Genomic DNA, 19,769 nt, shown 5'->3' with positions numbered 1-19,769 from the left:
TCTGTAAAACAAGCCACTTCTCTGACAGGTGCTTTGATTTCACAGAGTAAGCACGCTAAATAAAAGGGCAGACAAACATCACAGCTGCTTGAGCAAAAGTACCAGGTACAGTTCAGCACATACAACATGTACCTAGCAGTATGGGGGCAGGTTTCTCCTTACTTTGCTTTTTAAAATCTCACTAGTTTGTTGTCTCTCACATATAAAAATTGCCTCGTTTCTTCCCATTTAGGAATTTACTTGACCAGAGTTATCTCCATTTGCTTTCTCAAAGTCTCAGGATGGAACTAAGCACAACTGTCAAAGCTGGCCCCACATCCAGAATCTGAAGTTGTTCAGGTCATGTCCAAGGTTTGCTGAGCTACAGTCTGTTTATTCATCTACTTTCCCCAGCTTAAGCAGCTGCAAAGTGAAACTAAAATCTAATCAAGTTACCAATTTGCCATGCCCAAGAACATTGCCTGCTAAGATAGTCCGAGGGGCATCACCCCTTTTATTAATAACAAGTTACTTTGCAGAGAACAGCAGCGAGATCTAACAAGCCATTTTCCAATCACACTGATTGCTTTAGTTTGAATGTTGCTTCCCTTTCCCCTCCCTTCTTGTACCTCCTTTGAGGCAGGAACTCTATCTTCCTATGTGTTTGTACAGCACTTAATACATTTTTGGGTGCTACTGTGATATAAATAATATTATAAACAGGGCTGCTCAGCAGATATTGATTTGCAATATGAGGGGGAAATCCCTCCCTATGATGTAGCGGGGTGGTATGATAGAAAGAAGTCATGGGGTCTCTACAGCTTTCCATCAGTGCATCCTCACAATAGCCAGGCAGGAAACACAACCACCATAGCACTAAATGAAAGGTCCAGCTAGCAGAATGACCAGCTCCCTATAGTCCTAAGAGAGTGTGGTTTGCTAGTTTGGGCGCTGATCAATTAAGCCCAGACACTGCCCCACTGCAAATGCTGTGATTACTGGGAGGGGGCACAGCCGCTGTTGTCCAACATGTTCCTTTTGGGACCTACGCAGAGTCCCCTCCCTCACACTGGCAGGATGATTTGGGGACTTTGTCACGACTAGCACTGCTCTGCCGTGCAGCCATATTTCATAAAGAGTAATATTTGCCCTTAGAGTGGTATAGACGGGGGAAGGGCTCTCGCTTGTGAAGTAAATGCCAGTCAGCTCAGCTGACCTGAATAATTCTACAGCACACTGGTGTATCTGTGATCTTAAAACCATGTCTCTATTTACAGGGACACGGAGAGGGTGTATTTTCAGTGGATGGAATCACACTGCAGACATTTTCTCTACTTGGATTTTGGCATAAAGGTGGGTACAGCAAAAGAAAAAGCCGAGGGTACAGAAATTTGTTTCTACTATTGTAGTGCCCTGGGGAGAGGTTAGAAAAATATTTGATGTCTGTGAAATCATTTGAAACAGTTCATTACAGTGCAGCACTTGACATTCTACTTACATTTAACACCTTTAAACACAGTTTTAACTGGATTTGCTTGCGTGCACATTTTTAATTACTTGCCTCTCGGCTTGCTGGTTATGGGCAACATTATTCGTGCTAGACCTCGGCCCAATCCAGCATTCTTTGAGCACTTCAGTGGGAGTTTAGAGTGCTCAGAGAATATAAGGATCAAGCCCACTGTCCATAGGGAACAGAACAATTAATATTGTTGCACATGCTGTAAACCAAAAGCCATCGGCTAAATTAATTCTTGGGTGTAACTCCATTGGAATTACACCAGGAATTAATTTGGACTGCTACATCTCCCCTAGTTATGCCATAGGCTCCCCTTTTGGTACTAGGGTGACCAGATGTCCTGATTTTATACGGACAGTCCCGATTTTGGGGGCTTTTTCCTACATAGGCTCCTATTATCCCCCACCCCCGTCCCGATTTTTCACACTTGCCCTCTAGTCACCCTATTTGGTACATTCATAGAGCTGTCAGTGTTCTGTATATTCTCGCTGCCAAAAGCACTCCTTTACAGAAGCATTTTACCATACATCCTGCAGAAAATATTTCTGCAGTGCTGTAATATGTAAAATATATGAAACACTCAATCTAGAAACAGTGGGATCTATCAAAGTCAGATCAGACAGTGACTTGTTCATTCTGCAACACATGTGTGAGCCATTGCTTTAACACGGCACAGAACAAGTCACTTTCAACTCTGTCAGCGTACCAAAAAGAACAGACAAATGCAGTACCGGGGCTGAAGCTGAAAGGATTGGCTACCCTGGGTTTCATTTGCTTGCACATCTGACAAAATGAATTTTAGGCCAGCTGGAATTGCCGGGGAAGCAAGCTGTGTAACTTCAGGGGGGATGATGCTACTATCCCGAGAGACATTTTGGGTGGTAGTTTTATACGGGCTCCAGATCTGCCCTTTATTTAAATGAAAACGGTCTCATATTTTTTCTTGCTGTTAACAATTTGTACATCTTTATTTTTACTCTTCATCTTTTACTGTACCCCAGTACTTTCCATTCCACCAGTGATGCCAGTTTTGATGTCCGATTCACCTTGTTCTCCCATTCCTTTCTCTATGCTTCTCCATTCCCTTGTTGCATTCTCTAACTTGTTCTTCATTTCTTCTTCCCTGCCATCCACTACATAGGGAATGCCTTGCCCATCCCAGTTCACTAAACTTCCTCCCTCTCCTCACTGAAGTCCCTCCTTCGAGATTCCCAGTGTGTCCTGTCTTACAGAATCATAGAAATGTAGGGTTGGAGGGGATCTCAGGAGATCATCAAGTGCAGCCCCTTGCACTGAGGCATGACCAAGGAAACCTAGACCATCCCTGACAGGTGTTTGTCTAACCTCTTCTTAACAACTTCCAGTGATAGGGATTCCACAACTTCCCTTGGAAGCCTATTCCAGAGCTTAACTATCCTTATAGTTAGAAAGGATTCCCTAATATATAATCTAAAATTCTCTTGCTGATGATTAAGATCATTAGTTCTTCTCCTACTGTCAGTGGATATGGAGAATAATTGATTGCCTTGTTCTGTACAACAGCCTGTAAGATATTTGAAGACTGTTATCAGGTCCCTCCTCAGCCTTCTTTTCTCGAAATTAACATGCCCTAGTTTTTTAACCTTTCCTCATAGAGCTGTTTTTTTAACCCTTTTATCATTTTTTGTCATTTTCTTCTAGACTCTCTCCAAATCTGTCTACATCTTTCTTAAAGTGAAGCACCTGGAACCGTACAATGCTCCAGCTGAGGCCTGACCAGTGCCAAGTAGAGAAGGACACTTATCTCCCACCTCGTACACACAGCACTCCTGTTAATACAGCTGTAAAGGGGTACACTCGCTGCAGGTGCACCTCCTTGTGGCCAAGTGGGGTGTAGTGGCTCTCTCCCTGTATGGTGCCCCCTGCTGACAGTTGCTCCAGCACTGCAGTGGTCTCTTCTTCTTCCTGCAACTTGGCCTTCCAGCTGGGCCATGCTTTAGTTCACCCCTTCTGGAGTATCAGAGAGTCCAACCAAGCTATGACCTTACTGCAGATCTTTTGTCTGTCTCTGGGCTCTGTGGTCCTTACATCTTTTATCTCAGGGGGTTTCACCCCATCTTCCTTAGTGGTAGGGGAACTCCAGCCCTCCCTCTACTCTGGGTTCCAGCCCAGGGACCCGGTAGCTGGCAGCCAAGGTCTGCTCTATTAGGTTCCTTGCTGCCTCCATGGACTGCTTCCTACCTCTTCTGTCCCCCAGAGATTGACTGCAGACTCTCTACCAGCAGCCCCCTTGCTTTGTCTTCGTTTGGTTTTTGGCACAGCGACCTCATCCCACAAGGCTACGACTGCCACTTCCTTCATTCAATTTTTAGTCTCCCCCACCCCCCATATTTTTTTTTTAAATAGCCTTTCACTCACTTTAGTATCCTTAAGGAAAACCCCCCTTTCTGCTGCAACCCTCCTGGCTTTATAATCACCACCCAGCCATTCCCCAGCTGGGCCTCATTATCAGTTAAACCCGGCTTTCTCTCAGGCCCATGTTAACCCCTTCCAGGCCAGTGTGGGGTAGACACCCAATAACAATACCCCTTAATGATATTAGCCTTTTTAGCAACCACTTCATATTATTGAATCATATTTACTTTGTGATTCACTATAACCCCCAGATTTTTTTTAAAAGTGCTGCTGCCTATCCAGTTATTCCCCATTCTATAGTTGTGAATTTGATTTTTGCTTCCTAAGAGTAGTCCCTTCCACTTGTTTTTATTGAATTTCATCTGGTTGATTTCAGACCAATTCACCTATCATTTGTCAAGCTCATTTTGAAATCTAATCCTGTCCTCCGAAGTGCATGCGACCCTGCCAGCTTAATGTTATCCACAAGTTTTATAAGCAGACTTTCCGCTACATATTTCAAGTCATTAATGAAAATATTGACTAGTACCAGACCCAGAACTGATCCCTGCAAGACCACAGATGACTGGTGCCTCCTCATACTGGGAGGGCCCACAATCTAAAGGGGAGGACATGTGATCACTCCACATGTCCTCTGTCCAGTGACAGCCCCACCAACCTCTGCCCAGTCTGGGGATGCCATGCTCTCCCCATTCCTTTTCTCCCTGTGCCTCCCCCCCGCACATTTGGCCACTCTCCCTGGTGGGATGGAGCTGCTTCTGCCTGAGAGAGCCTGGCTGGGAGGCAGCGGCAGCCTGCTCCCTGAATGGGCTCGGCTGCCAGGGACAGGGGCCAAGTATGCAGGGGGCTTGGCCTATGTCCCCGGCAGCAGGGCCTGGGTCGGGGCTGGCCTTCTGCAGCCCCAGCTGCTGGGGGCAGGGGCTGAGTAAGCCAGATGCCCCACCCATTTCTGGCTCGCTCATCCCCTGTCCCTAGCAGCCAAGCCCGTTTAGGGAGCGGACTGCCGCTGCTTCCCAGCCAGGTGTCTCAGGCAGAAGCAGTTCTGTCCCGCTACCCACCCTGCTTAGGGTTACCATTCGTCCGGATTTACCCGGACATGTCCTCCTTTTTGTGCTAAAAATAGCGTCCGTGGGGAATTTGTAAAGCACTCACAATGTCCGGGATTTCCCCCTCCCCCGGCAGAGCAGAGTGAGCGGCTGGGAGGGCTGCAGGGAAGTCCCGGGCTGGACGCAGGAGCAGCTGTAGAGGAGCCGGATCCGCCCTGCATTCTGAGCCGGCAGCTCCCTTGCAGCCCAGTCCGGCAGCACTGTGCAGGGCCAGGGACCGGGTTTTGTTGTGCAGGGCCAGGGACCGGGTTTTGTTGTGCTGGGGAGCTCAGCCATGTGTCCGGCTCGGCTGCACAGAGCCCAACACTCTGTTCTGAGCAGCAGGGTAAGGAGGTCAGGGGGCAGGAAGGTTCTGGAGGTGGCAGTCAAGAAACGGGGGGGGGCTTTTTGGGGGGAGTGGAGAAAGTTTTGGGCAGTCAGGGTACAGGTAGGGGGTAGGGTCCTGAGGGGCAGTTGGGGGGGGGTCTTAGGAGGGGGCAGTTAGGGGACAAGGAACAGGGAGTCTTAGGTAGGGGGTGGGGTTCTGGAGGGCAGTTAGGAGCAGGGGTCCCAGGAGGGGGCAGTCAGGGGACAAGGAGCAGGGGGGGAGTGTTTGGGAGTTCTGGGGGGGGGCTGTCAGGTGGCAGGGGTGGGGAGATGGATCGGAGCAGTCAGGGGACAGGGAGCAGAGGGGTTTAGATGGGTTGGGAGTTCTGGGGGGGGGGCTGTCAGGGGGTGGGGAGTGGTTGGATGGGGCGTGGGAGTCCCAGGGGTCTGTCTGGGGGTGGGGGTGTGGATAAGGGTTGGGGCAGTCAGGGGACAAGAGGCAGGGAGGCTTAGATAGGGAGTGGAGTCCTGGGGGGCAGTTAGGGGCAGGGGTCCCAGGAGGGGGCAGTCAGGGGACAAGGAACGGGGGGAGGATTGGGGGTTCTGGGGGGGCGGGAAGTGGGAGGGGCAGGGGCGGGGCTAGGGCGGGGCTCCTCCCGTCCTCTTTTTTTCTTGCTGAAATATGGTAACCCTAACCCTGCTGCCAGGGCGAGCAGCTGAATGGGCCGAGGAGGAGGCACAGAGGGAGAAGGACAAAGCGCCTCTCTCTTTCCCACCCCTGGCAGGCCACTCTGGGGGGAGGGGGAGACTTGACCTTCCATGCCCCCCAAACGTCGCCTCTGCCTTGAGAAAGCCACTTCACTTCTCTGTGTCTGTTTCCCCTCACATCCTTTTTTAATCTATATAAAGTATAAACTCTTGTATTCTCTCTTACTCTGTGTTTGTACAGCACCTAGCACAATGGGACCTGATCTCCACTGGGATACCTAAACACTGCTGCAATACAAGTTGTAAATAATGCAGATTTTTTTTAATGTACCTAGGGAGACCAATTTATTATTTCTTTACAACTCAGCCAACCACCTGACAAGAAAAAAAAATGGGGAAGAGGCTCATTTACATCTGTTGTCTGCACCCACAGCCCATGTGTTTGAGAAAAAATGATGCTTCTTGTTATATCACTCTGAAATAAATGTTCAGCTGCATTTTGGAGAATGTCTAGAAATTGGCAGAAACACTGTGTGGGAATGAAACTGAACTACATTGAAGGCTTCCTATGTATGGCCTCTTTCCACTTTCTCTTTCAGACTCTCTATGTTAAAGAGAAAACAGCCTGGTCAAGTTCTTTAGGACCACTACTACTTTAGGTAAAGAAGTGGCTATTGACACGTCCTTTAATTTCCACAAATATGGGCGAGTTACCTGTAAATCTGCTAGAAGAGAACATCTAAATGGATTCTTAGTCTTGTGCTTCAAGTCTAAATTTTGCTGGAACTCTGCAAGCCTGTGAAGCATTCTGATCCTTTGAAGTACCTGTAGGTGCCTTATACACAGACCAACAACTAGAATCTTAGACCCACCTCAAACATTCAGTTTCTGTTGATATGTAACCCTTCTGCCCATCTAAGTTGGCAGCAACAAGGGCCGGGTTCTGTATCTAGGGGTTCCGTTTCAATAACGCAATGCAAAACCGGCTCGAGCCCCCACCCAGTGACCTGGGACAATTACATACCACCCCCTGGGTGCCTCTAAGAGGCAATACTTCCCCTCTCGCAAGCACGGAGTCTGAGTGTAACAGAAAATGTTTAATAACATGAGGTAAACGACATCAGCATTAAATTGGGAAAACACCACAAACAGGATTCATAACACAAACCATGAGCAAAAAACCCACCCCAGCAAATTGGGCTGTGTCCTTTCCCTTGGGTTCTTGAAACCAGCGACCCAAGGATCACCAAAGTCCCAAAAGTCCAAGAACCCCCCAAAGTCTCTGTCCCTGGTCAGTGCAGCCCCAGAGTTCGGGGGGGGGGGCACGCAGGGTGTTAAGGGGCACCTTACGTGATCCGAGGCCGACGGGGTTCCGCCGCAGCCTTCACCACGAGCCGCTCCACTCCACCAGCTGTCCCGTGAGCTGCTCCCGCCGTCCCACGAACTGCTCTGGCAGCTGCTCCACTCTGCTCACCGAGCTGTGAGCCGCTCAGCTCATCTGCTCCACTTCAGCCATCCCTTGGGCTGCTCCCACAAGGCTCCGCTCTGCTAGCTGCTCAGCAATATAGCTTCAGGCTCCCCCACTAGTTAACACAGCCTCAGTGATCTCAGTTCTTCTGTGATTTCAGCTCTTAGCAATTTCAACACATAGTAGGGGAGCCCCAGTGCTAGTGCACCATTGGCCCAAAGTGAATTCAGCTCAGCAGTCTGTAACTAGACTTGTAATGGAATCAAAGTTAGCTCTGATATTCAACAGTGGAGAGAGGAGAAGGTAGTGCAATTGGTGTTTCAACCCCTCAGAGAGGGGCCCATACCATCAGGTACAAATACCTGTCCCCATCCTCTCTCTATTCACTGGGTTTTGTAACCCATGCCCCTTGTCAAGCAAGTGCTACTTAGGTAATGGTGAAGGACTCACTCAGTCCTTCTGTCATACAACAGTTTCACTGGCCTTGATTCACAGAATCAGGGTAACAAAACTTTATTCTTCTGCCCCAATAACAGAGAAAACTGGGGATCCCACACCAGCCAAAGTAACCACTTTGAGTTGCTGTTGTTTTATGCCAGGCGAGTGGGTGTGCCTATGCAAACAAGATCAGCCCCTTGAGTTCTTTTCCACACTCGCCATAATTCACCACCAGATGTCAGGGTAGAGCTCATCCTGACTCTGCTTACAGATATAATGCAGAGGCAGTGACTAGCTTTTCTTGAGAAAACTATGCAGAGATAAACAAATGCGTATTCGCTACAGGAAAAATAAATACACAAAGAGAATTCTCCCAATTCAGATGGGGCTCTGTCTTCTGAAAAGCAGCAGCTCGGGCCTCCACAAACTGCTACAACTCTGCATCAAACTTGGCCTGAAGGGACTACTTCTAGGGGCAAGAGGTTTGTCAATCTTAATAACTCTGCTGGGACTGCTAATAAGAGTGTCACCTATGAGATGTGGACAACTGTTAATCAGGAATTGACTGAGGCAATAAGCTACTAAACAGCCGTCAGATAGTAACAACTTTCAGTTAGTATCAGTCTGGGTTGGATTTGACTATATCATTCTGTTGTCTTTTGTCTTCTACTTAAGATATGTCTACACTATGAAATTAGGTTGATTTTATAGAAGTTGCTTTTTAGAAATCAATTTTACACAGTCGATTGCGTGTGTCCACACTAAGCGCATTAAGTCGGCGGAGTGCGTCCTCACTACCATGGCTAACATCGACTTACGGAGCAGTGCACTGTGGGTAGCTATCCCATAGTTCCCACAGTCTCCGCCACCCATTGGAATTCTGGATTAAGCTCCCAGTGCCTGATGCAGCAAAAACATTGTCGCGGGTGGTTTTGGGTACATGTCATCAATCGCCCCTCCCTCCGTGAAAGCAACAGCAGACAATCGTTTCACGACTTTTGTCCTGGGTTACCCGTGCAGACGCCATACCACGGCAAGCGTGGAACCCGCTCAGCTCACCGTCACCGCAGTTGTTGTATCAGAGAGGCTTTGAAAACCAGTTTCATGACTGGCCAGACAGGGCCGGCCTTAGCAAGAGCGGGGCCCGATTCCTGGGGGCGGGGCTTGCCGGCAAGCCCCGCCCCCAGGAATCAGGCCACGCTCGGGCCAGGGTCGCGGGATTTGGATCCAGGCTGGAGCCGCTGGGGCCGAGTCTGGGGGTGCTCGGCCAGCACCGCTTGGCCAGCACCGCTCGGCCGGGGCCGGGCCGGAGTCGCTCGGCCGGGAACAGGGACGGCACTCCGGGGCCTGAGCCAGAGCCACCGGGGCCGGGGCTGCTCGGGCCGGGGCCAGAGCCGCTCGGGCCGGGGCCAGGGTGCTCGACCGGCGCCGGGACCGGGCCGGAGCCGTGGGGCCGGGCTGGTGCGCTCAACCGGAACCGGGGCCGGTGCCAGAGCCTCTGGTGGTGCTTGGCTGGGGCCGGACTGGGCCGTGTCGCGCTGCGCCTCCCCGGAGCCCTCCTCGCGCCCCCCCCGCCCCAGCTTACCTGCTGCTGCCCGCCTGCCCCTGCTTCTTTTCAGACTTCCCACGAACATCTGATTCGCGGGAAGCAGGGGAGGGGGAGGATCAGGGGTGCAGAGCGTTCAGAGGAGGGGAGAATGGGGAAGTGAGCTAGGAGTGGGGGCGGGGTGGACCGCTGCGGGGCTCTCTTAGGCACGGGGCCTGATTCAGATGAATTGGCTGAATTGGCCTAAAACCGGCCCTGTGGCCAGGCTTCGGTGTGACAGTTGTGTGTGTTTCTTCTTGATGCAAACCTGTCCCTTTTGTTGATTTTAATTCCCTGTAAGCCAACCACCCTCCCCACTTTGAAATAAAGTAACTATTGTTTGGAAACCATGCATTCTTTCTTTATTAATTAAAAAAAAAAAAAAAGAGAGATAACGGACAAGGTAGCCTGGGTGGTGTGGGTGGGGAGAGGGAAGGACAAGGCCATATTGTTTATTGTAGCCACGCTAAAAATCAAACTGTTTGAATGACAGCCTTCTGTTGCTTGGGCCATCCTCTGCAGTGGAGTGGCTGGGTGCCCGGAGCCTCTCCCCCCCCACACCCACCCCCGCGTTCTTGGGCATCTGGGTGAGAAGGCTATAGAACATGGGGAGGAGGGTAGGCGGTTATTCAGTGGATGCAGTGGGGGTCTGTGCTCTTGTTGGCTTTCCTGCAGCTTCAACAGACACTTCATCATGTCCATTTGCTCCCCTATTAGCCTCAGCATCTCGTCCTGCCTCCGTTCTTTGCACTCATTTAATTCTTTCCTGGCCTCTGCCACTGAATTAAGCTATGCCCTATCAGTGTGGGAGGACTGCATGAGCTTGGAAAACATGTCATCGCGAGTGCGTTTTTTTCACCTTCTAATCTGCGATAAGCTCAGGGACGGAGATGATGTGGGGGGAGGGGTGGGGGTGTAGAAACATTCTACGCTCTACGATTCTGGGGGGACTGCATGGTCACCTGTGCTGCTGAGTTTGCCATGCTGACCAAACAGGAAATGAAATTCAAAAGTTCCCGGGGCTTTTCCTGTGTACCTAGCTAGTGCATCGCAGTTCAAAGTGCTGTCCAGAGCGGTCACAATGGAGCACTCTAGGATAGCTCCCGAAGGCCAATACTGTCGATTTGCATCTGCACTACCCCAAATTTGACCCAGCAAAGTCGATTTTAGCGCTACTCCCCTCGCCGGGGAAGATTACAGAAGTTGATTTTAAGTGCCCTTTAGGTCGACGGAATGGGGTTGGTTGTGTGGACGCAGTCATTTTTAAATCGACCTAACGCGGCTAAATTTCACCTAACCCCGTTGTGTAGATCAGGCCTTGTAAACTCTATGGGGCAGGGACCACCTTTTAGGTCTGTGTTTGTACAGCACCTTGCGTAATAGTCTACTACTCCATGACTAGGGCTTCTACATACTACAGAAATACTAATAAATAATTAGCAATAAACAAAATACTGTTCTCAGTCTCCTCAAATAGGATAGCTCAGGGAAGAGTTTATAGGACTTGTTCAAGGTATCACACACAGAAAGCTCAGGGCAGAGCTGGGTGACAAAACATACCGTTCTGACATCACATCCCTGCTCACACCATCTTTTAAAAAAGTACACATCTATGTTATGCAACAATCTATCCTACTGGAGATTCCTATGCTTCAGGCAGGAGGAAATGGAGGGCCAAGCCTTGGAGTCAATGGGAATTGCAGATACTCAACAACACTCAAGATCTGGCTCAGGGTGCATCAAAACAGTGACATACCCAGTCTTCCCTGAGATAGTCCAGCCTGACCTCCGCAGTGTCCAGAAAGTCATGTTGGCTTACTCATGAAATGGCATCCGTGCCAGTCTTGGAGATGCCAGTGAAATCCAGTGATTATAGAAAGTCCTCTAGGAGTGAATAGGTATAAGAACCAAAAGGAGTCTTTAGGAATTATTGTAAAAACCAACAAGATTTAATATTGGGAGTGAAATCCTTTCTAGAGGAAGTTTTAAAAATTCTATAGAAAGGATGTCATTCTTTATTAAATTCCACTGCCTGATTTAAACCTTTTCTAGAATTTTACAGAGTGTTATATCCTATCTGTGGAATTCTGTAGAAAGGTTATCGCTTGCAATTAATTTCTGTAGGTCTAACCCATTTTTCCTTTGTTAGGTCAAACAACAGTTATGATGGAGTTACTATGGGAAAATGATGTTTGTGAAAAAAGTTAAAGGGTGATTATGACAGTCTGTATCACTATGTTCACCCTTTTTGCAAGATTAGGATAAACTTTGTACAAAGTATGTTGTGTGAGGTATCATTTGAAAACTCATAATTTGCTGATCATTATTGTCCTGGTAAAATATGTGTTGTGACATTGTATGTAAAGTTATGAGATTCTACTATATAACATTACTGAGACATGTTCCAAGTTTAGAAAAGCAGGCACAAACCAGTTCCTCAGAGACAAAAGGCAAAACTGACGCCTCAGCCAGATGTCAACAAAATCAAATGGACTATCACCTGGTTAAGTGGCCATTCCTTGGCAGGAAAAAGGGTGTGAGCAAGAAATGTACATTTTGGCAAAGAAACAGCTGAGGGTTCCCGTCCCAACAGACTTTCTGACTCCTGAACCTCATCTGGAGATAATTAAAAAAAAAAAACCTATAAGAAAGGGAAAAGACAGCCCAAAATACTCCTCCCTTTCTCTCTGCCCATGGCATCAACAACACCTGAAAGACAAGAAAATTATACTGAACTGGGGGATGGGTCCTGGCTGAAAGGAATCCAGACTGCTGATAAAGCATGTGGTGAGCGAAAGCTTTTCCTTTTTTAATTCATTTAGCTTGCTAAGTTAGGTGCTAGTAGCATTTTACCTTTTATTTTCTTACAACCAATTCTAACCTTTATGCCTCATTACTTGTAATCACTTAAAATCTTTCTGTAGTTTATAAACTTGGTTTTTTGTTTGATCTAAACCAGTGTGTTTGGATTGAAGTGTTTGGGCAACTCCATTTGAGTTAACAAGATTTGTGCACATCATTTTCTGTTAACGAGACGATGAACTTTATATGAGCCTGTATTGTCCAGGACAGAGCTGGGCAGTACAAGATGCACATTTCTGGGGGAAAGTCTGAGACCGGGAGTTTGCTGGTGTTGCCCTACAAAGTAGCACTCATTCGAGCTAGCTGGGAGTGATTTACATGCTGGAGGCTGTGTGAGAGCTGACCACGAGTGGTTGCTCTCACAGCAAAGAAGTATAAGAGGCACCCCAAATTGGAGAATTGAGGGGACACAGCTGTCCATGTGTCTAGATTATCCCCTGGGTAATGTCACAGTGACCACGCAAATGATTCATTTTAGGATGCTTTGTGTCTCTCACTAGCAAAAAAGCAGATTGCGGGGGAGAGAAGAGGCGGAAGAAGTAATACCGCTGGTGAATATCACATTTCTTCATTAGAATTTAACAAACAGAATTAATGACAAGTTCAGCATGATGACTGGACACACACTGGACATTTTTTCTTGTCATGGGGCTCTCAGTACTATCACCAGCTACTATTATTATTTTCTCAGTATTATCACCAGCTACTATTATTGCTTTCTTCATCTAGTCTAGTTTAAGAATTCATTACCATTTTGGAATGGGTCTCTAATCTCACATCAGCAGGACATGGCCTTCTGCTTCTGCACACAAGGAAAACCTTTGTCTATTATTTCTTTGTTCCTTGGTCAGAATGAGTGCACTTAGGGAAAGGTAATCAGAATATTCCTAGATGCCTTAAATACTTTGACATGGTTTTGCTCTTTATGGTTGAAGAACAAGGAAAACAGAGAGACTAAGAAAGGGATAGTGCATATTATGAAAGAGGCATATTAAGAATGGTTTTCTTTGCTTCTAGATTGCATCAGGAAATCAATCCCCAAAGTGATCATTGAGCGTGACAATGGAAGTGTATATATATATATACACAATATATATTAATGGAATGGCAGCTGGTGGCCTTGTACAGAAGCAGATGCTTTCCAACAGTCTCCAGATGGCACTTATGCACCCTCTGCCAAACAGTATGTTTTATCAATTGCACCAAAGAAAGTGAACCTGTCATCATTCAAGTCACTCATACAGGGTTTCCTTTCACTGTCCTGGAATCATATGACTTCATTTCAGATGGGCAACAGTAAGAAAGCCACCATGCAAAGAGCAACTGATTTCGATCAGTCACAGTGGAATGGTTTGAACTCCTTTACTTTAGTTCCCTTGAAGTGGTGGCACAGTGAGTGAATGGAAGAGCTAGCAGTCCATTCAGAGTAACGTGAAAGGTAATTTGCTGTATCTTGCCATTCAGATAAGAATAAAAGAACGGCCGTACTGGGTCAAACCAATGGTCCATCTAGCCCAGTATCCTGTCTTACAATAGTGGCCAGATACTTCAGAGGAACAAACAGGGCAATTATCAAGATAAGGATAAAAGATGAAATTCAGTCTTGGCATAAGTGCATACATCTTCTATTGATTTAAATAAGTGCATGCAGTTTGGGGAGAGGTGAGAGTGAGCGAATATATGAGTGAGTGCTTCTGAGGAGTTTGGAGATAGCATCTGAATAATGGAGGGGGGGCATGGATCAGCATTCATGGCACGCTCCCCGTCAGTACCCAGCCCAGGTCGGGGAAGCTAATGATCTAACCGGCAGACCAAATTCCATGATGAATCCTGGTCATGTGCCAGCTGAGGCACATCGTATATATGCTAAGAAGAAAAAGAAGAAGAAGAAGTAATGAAGTGTAAAGAGGTAGTGAATGTGAGTGATGGTGCTTTCTGGTTTGTGAGGGGAAAAAAAGGGTAGGATTGATGGGAGACTTGAGAGAACAGGAAAGATGGGAAACATATACTACAAAATCACAAAGTATTCAAAACCATTTCACCCACTAGCCATGATATCGCTTAAGCAAAAGGAAGATATTAGTGCACAGCTCAAAACTAGTAAGTAGGTAAAATTTTTCTTGAATTACACTGTGGTACTCTGTACCTCAAAGCAGCACCTTGGAACCTCCATATTCACCCCGTCATATAATTATGATATATTTCATAAAAGGCATGACATGTAAGATATAATATAAAAGGCTATGGTCTGCTGAAACTCATTATTCTGTCAAAATATGTATATCATCAGTGTGTAGGAAGTTATGAGATTTTGCTGTATGGTTGTTACTGAAATATGTTGTAAGCTTGTGAGTTGTCTACTGCCAGTTCTCCAGTGACAACAAAGGAGGTGATCCACTCTCAAGAGGGTGTTGACCATTAATCAGCAAAGGAGTTGTAAACAAGGGGTTTACAAAGCTGTAAGAGAGCTGCACAAGCATCACATACTGGGGGATTGCTCAGCTCTGTGACTCAGGAAAGCCCACCAGGACATATCTGGACTAGTGTTTTCCAGGCACCTGGACTAAGGATATAAAATAGGGGACAGTGGCATCATGCCTTTACCTTTCTCCTCCCTCAGCTATGCTGGAAGCAACAAGAATACTGGGAAGACAAAGACTTGAACTGAGGAGACAAGTCCCAGGATTAAAGGGGAACTATATTAAGAACTATAACCTACTTGCAACATCCAGTGCAATGAGAAAAACTGCTTGATCTGAATACTGCCTAGCCTAATAAGGTTTAAGATTTAAACTTTGCACTTACCTTTTATTTTCTTTGGTAACTATCTCTGACCTTTTGTGCCTACCACTTATAATCACTTAAAATTTATCTTTCTGTAGTTAATAAATCTGTTTTATATTTTACCTCAAACAGTGTGTTTTGGTTGAAGTGCTTGGGAAATCTCAGCTCAGTTTACAAAGGCTGGTGTGTGTCCTTTCCACATTGAGGGAGGAGCGGACTGGGTAAAAAACGTACCTGGGTCAGGCTTGATAAGTACAAGACGGTACAGTTCTGGGGTGCAAGGCTGGGGGTTTGGGAGATTTGCTGGTGCCTTTCTCTGAGTGATTCATGATTCAGCAATTTAGCTGAGTGTGGGGCTCCACATGCTATTGTGCTGAGTGATAACAGTGCCTGGAGGGGTTTGCTGCTTGTCACTATATTAACATTGTGAGAGAGAACCCAGGCTGGAGAGTTAAGGGAGCACGGCAGTATCCCAGTCCCAGGTTGTTCCCTGGGGATCCCATCACATACACAAAAAAGGGGTTTTGTTTTATTTTCTTACTGAAACACTATAAAATCTTGTAGAAAATAAGAAACTCATTAACCAAATGGCCAAGACTACATGGCTTAGAAGAACAGTGATAGGCTTTGTAATGTGTATAGCGAAGGTCATGGGATAATGTCTTGAATGTCTCTGGTGACAGTACTAATCACGATGCATTATTAATGATCATTTATTTGGATTGGATAACATGAAAATTTCCAGTGGACCCACTCTTGGTAAGGACTCCATTGTACTGGGTTCTGTACAAACACATGGTAGGACGAGATTCCAAAGAGCTTACAATCTAAATAGACAAGATAGACAAAAGGTTGGCTCAGGGTGAAAGACAAACAAGGAACTCTGGTGAAGGAAGTGGCATCAGTGAACAGAATTTATCAAGGACAAAGGTTAGGAACTGTGAGGAGTGGAAAAGGGACAGCTAGAGGTTGAGAGCCAAAAGGCAGGAGCAAGGGTGCAGTATATGATAGCTACAGGAAGCAGGAAGAGAGAGGAAAGACTGAGTGTGTGTTGCTCAAAAGAAAAGAATAAGTGAAGGGGTGGGGAGAAGGGAGCAACTGGAAGTGGCAGGAGGGGAGAAGCCTGATGCCCAACCCTTGTTCCATTAGGGATGATTTGGTGGAGAAGGGGACAGGATGACAGCTGCAGAAATGGAGTCAGGAGTGGGGAGATCCAGGTTTCAGTGAGAGCCAGCAGATGGAGAGATGGGAGAAAGACATGAAAAGGCTGTGGATGGAGATGGACCCAGCATTCCAGAGGGAGGAAGAGAAGAGGAGGGGGATGGGATTGGTGATGTGAAGGGAAAAGCTATTGGGACAGGTGGAAAGGAGGGAGATGGAGAGAGGGCCAAGATTGGACGAGATATCGCCCAAGGATGATGCAGAAGTAGGATAGATATTTGAGGGATGAGCTGGGTCGGGGAGGAGGGATGAGAGGGAAAAGAAGGTGCTCAGATACCAATGTAGTGGGAATAATATAAAAATAATTGAATAGAGTAGGCAGAGTGGAGGGAACAATGAATGAGGAAAGAATAAAAAAGCTGGTGGGGAGGGAGAAGAGGAAGGAGACAGTGATAGAAATGTTCTGTGATGAGCACAATGGAAGGGTACTGGCAACCTGTTATCCAAATAGTATCAGAAAAACAGGAAATTAAAAAAAAAAAAAAGGCAGTGAATACAGCAACAAACCAGCAAATGATTGTAAAGCAATTTAAATAATGGGTTTAAACAGGCAAATGGTTATCTAAGTAGCCAGAAAAAGCATATTAATCTTAAAAGCACAGAAGCACATTAAAGACTGTTTCTCAGCAGGAATCATAGGAAAATAGGCCAGTTGTGTTTTAATGAACCAGCCACAGGGAGCCTTTCATAAAATATAAAATAGAAATGTTGTAAGAGTATCTAAAATAAAAATGTACACAGAGTATAGTGCCTTTTATTTGCAAATGACCTAAATGATTATGTGCAATATTTGGCCATCTCCATAGTAAGTGCTGCATTATGGTTATAGGAACATGATGCCTTGGTATGGGGGGAAAAATTCTCCGAATGTAATTACAAATTCATGTAACATGTCCTAAAAATACCCCCCCCCCCAAACCTCTTTGCCAAACAAAACAAGAGAAGATATTTGCCTTTGACTGGATATTGACCTATCAAATGTTCCTTCTCTTTCCCTCGCCTTTTTGATTTTTTCCCAACCATCTCCACAAGACTCATTCTTTCTGGTGATTACAATGGAGTGAAGGAAAGGTGCTTTTGGGGCGGGTGGGAGGTAGGGGCGTCGTACACCCCAGAATCCAAATGTAGTTAACTATGGTGTGATTCTCTTTTACACCACTCTGGCAGCATTAAGGGGCCTCAAGAGTGTAAACATATTTATGCTCACTTTAAGGTCCCTTTAACACTGCCAGAGGAGTGTAAAGGGGCCGTAATGTAAATGAGAATCAGAGTCAGAGAGTTTAGTATTTAAATTCTTTCAGAGTATCCAGAATGTCTTCGATAATGCCTCACTTACATGGATAGGGTGGAAGTCAAACTTAAAACATTTCTTCCTTTTTTTAAAGAGTCTATCCATCTGAAAGAGAGGCTTAAAATGGGGAATGTCACTAGAACCAGTGACCGCGCTCCAAATTCACCAGTACACTATCTGCCTTGTATTGCTGCAGTGATGCAAAGCACCTGAAACCCTGGCTTAAAAATTAAGACCAGTAAATCTGGTCACTCAAATGTATCCACTGTAGCTGGGCTGTGAAAGCTAATTCAAACCAGCTGGGGTCTCCCTACACTGGACACTTTTCGCCTCTTAAATCTGTTTTACACTGCTGTAAGTCTGTTGATTTCGATGAATTTATTCTCAGTTTACATCATTGCAAGCGGAGTGCAGTATAAGGTGTATAATAAAGCTCTACTATTATTCCCTGTAGGAGATATGTTTCCATCGGAACAGCAACCCGATGCCCGAATACTCAGTAAGAAACCAGGTTAAATTGACAAATATAGAATGCTATACCTCTGAATTTGAAGGAAGTGAATTTTGTGGCTAACTAGTGACCCCAATGATTGGTTAAGAAAGAGGGTTGATGCATATTGGAGTAACATCCAATCCTCAGTCAGGAGAAAGGAAGGCCATGATGAGTGAGCTGGATGTCTGAAGGAAAAACATTTGGTATCTCCTTATATATGGATAACAGCTCCCATATTGCTAAAATTGTGATTCCAGTAAGTAAGCGTCCAGTTTGTGTTTTGCTTTGGTACATGTTTCCTCAGTAAAATAACTTTGCTTAATAACTGTTAAATATTATATTACTTTACTGCTATGGTGGCAGGGCTAGTTGCACCTCCGTCCCCTTTCTTTTCTTGTCTCTCTGAGTACACCCGTTCAGGTTTTAGGCTTTGGGTCTCTACCCATCCTGAGGTGGAATTCCACAATTCTCCTACCCTTAGACTATGACGTGCATCAACATAAAAGGGCACTCACCTCTTTGAGAGGTTGGGTGTGGTACCAGTGTCCTTTTCTTTACCTTATTGCCCCCAGGAGGCTGCCGGCCAACCGTAGCAGGTCTTCAGTGACGTGATACTCCAACCAAGCCATAAAGTTTGAATTAATCCCTTCTGGGGTATTAAAGAGTCCAATAAAAAGACAATCTATTTGCCCACAGTTGGGTCTTCAGCCCCAGCCCTAACCATTTTAATGCAGCCATTTGTTCAGGCTCCAAAATAAGCCCTGTCCCCTTCTTGGTGTTTACATCACTTTACGTGTGTCCAGTAGGGGAACCCAGTCTACACACTATTTCAGGTTCCAACCAAGGGACCCTTTAAACAGCAGCTACATATTACTCAACTGCGCTTCTCTGCAGCTATTTCCTTGGGCCTCTTCCCACCAGGTCCTTTTATCTCCAGCCCTCTCTCAGGAACAATGTACGCAGGTCCTTCTCTCTCTACAGTCCCAGCCAGCCATAAACTGTGTCTAAATGTTGGGCACCTTTGGCGAGGGAGAAGCACCCTTCTTCCCCTCTCTGATCCCAAACAGGAACTGAACTCCTAAGGCCAGGCAGCTCCTTTTATCTGTCCCAGCATTTCTAGCCTCTCTAGCCCTTGGAGGACCAGGTCTCTGTGGTTTCCCAAAATGGCTGATCCAGAGAGTCCTCTTTAAGCAATCAGGGAGGACTCATATTCTCTGCTAATTTCCTCTCAACTCATTACTTCTTGGGGTAGAGCGGTTGGCCTGTAGCGTCCCTAGTAGGGAGCTGCAGAGGCAGAATGCACCCCATCACAATCCACTGTTCTTAACCTGGAGTTCCAACTGAGTTGTGATTTTTCCCTTGGGAAGTCTGTGCCAAGAGGTACATAGTGAACAAACAGCCTTCTTAAAACAAACTGTTGTTTATTTAGCCGTAGGAACAAACAGTTAGTGAAAAAAGGACTTCAAAACCAACTAGAAGCATGTCTATCTTACCTAGAGTTCAACCATATCAATATGGTGACTTGTGCAGGCCTATCTTCTCCAGCCACCTCCAGCAGATTCCTGTGTCCAAGTCTCATTCCCGCCCCCGCATTGACTCCCTCTCCTGCTGTGACAGT

The sequence above is a fragment of the Chrysemys picta genome, chromosome 5 (genome assembly GCF_011386835.1).
Source record: "Chrysemys picta bellii isolate R12L10 chromosome 5, ASM1138683v2, whole genome shotgun sequence".
NCBI lineage: Eukaryota > Metazoa > Chordata > Testudines > Emydidae > Chrysemys > Chrysemys picta.
This window is presented reverse-complemented; position numbering follows the sequence as displayed.